Source organism: Cystoisospora suis (assembly GCF_002600585.1).
Source record: "Cystoisospora suis strain Wien I chromosome Unknown contig_9441, whole genome shotgun sequence".
Classification (NCBI taxonomy): Eukaryota; Apicomplexa; class Conoidasida; order Eucoccidiorida; family Sarcocystidae; genus Cystoisospora; species Cystoisospora suis.
The window spans coordinates 2694-4091 of record NW_027162215.1 but is presented as its reverse complement, the minus strand read 5'-3'; positions in this window follow the sequence as shown (position 1 = coordinate 4091).

Genomic DNA, 1398 nt, shown 5'->3' with positions numbered 1-1398 from the left:
TAGCTGCAGTCGAATGGCGCTACTGTAGCTCGTGTTAGCTCGCGCTGTAGTGTGCTGGAGAACGCGCTAGCGTTAGCACGCTGGGGTTATCGGTTAACTGTAGTGTATGGATGCTACGCGTCAATGGTGACGCGAGTTGCGGCAATGGCGGAGAACCAAGACTCCATCCGTCCCTCAAACACCGAACTTTCTCATCGCAGTGACTACCTGTGTATCCTAACCGCCCTAAACTCTGGTCAAGAAAACGACCTGGGCCAAGTTCTGCGTTGCCTTCTGCATTTGATTCTCGTGCCACGAGTGGCGTGGGAGCACCCCGGTCATTTGGATAGGTGTTGTCGACCGCTCCAGAAGTCGGAACGTTCTCGTGTGTTTTGTTCGGAAAGAAAGAATGAGAGGGCGAGAGCGCGCGTTAGAGGAGTGGAGTTCGCTGAGGATTAGTGTAGGGTCTCAGAAGTTCGAATGTAAGACATGTTGTCACATAGACTGTTGTCGAGGCCGCCTGCGGGTGTTTGCCAGATCATGCTTTCCGAGTTCGAATGTTGCCTGCGCGGACATGCATCTATCAGCTGTATTTGTCCATACATTTTGTAGCAGGTAGTTCTGCTGAGCAGCGCGCTGTGCACAAGACAAGGCCGGCACCCGCGCCTGGGAATCCTGACTACGGACATTAGAAATACGTAAACGCCACTGGAACAGTACGACCAACATTCGGGTCTACGAGCTATTTGCCAGTTGTTCTCAGATCCGCCCATAGATGAAGTCCCCGCATCACGGCGAAACCTTTACTCCTGCCTCTTATTAGCAAGGTTCCTCGTTTCTCCTTGTTGGCCTTTAGAATCGCCTCTACACGCTGCGCTATGTACGTTGTGCGCGGCACGCCTGTCTCCGTGTAACAACTACAATTTCGACCGGAGTGTCCCCTTCTGCGCTTCGCGTGAGTGCTATGCATAGACCTAACACTGGTCTTGTATTACCATGGTGGAGTCGGTGTTGACGGCGTTGTTTTCTCCTCGGTGCTCGGTGTTTTTCTAGGGACGGTACTGACAGGTCAGCAACCTCACGACCTGTCCCTGAGCTGGTAGCGGTTCTTTGGGGTGAAGACGGTGAACGAGAGAAGTATCCCCCTTCTACGGTGCCTGCCTTGCCTGGTCCCACCTCGGATTCGATTAGATGTGCGAAGGAAAGTTTTTGTCGGGGTGTCTCGAAGCGACGAGTGACTCCTTCGAAGGAGACAGCTCCGAACGCCCCAGTGACACTTCCCAGCGAAGTCCGAGCAGAAACACCACAGCTGCCAGCGTGTCGCCAGCGAAACTTACACATGTCGTTCGTTTGCAGTACCATCACTGTGAGGTCTTCTTTGTTCAGACGTATGCACTGCACTCGTAGGGCGCATGTCAG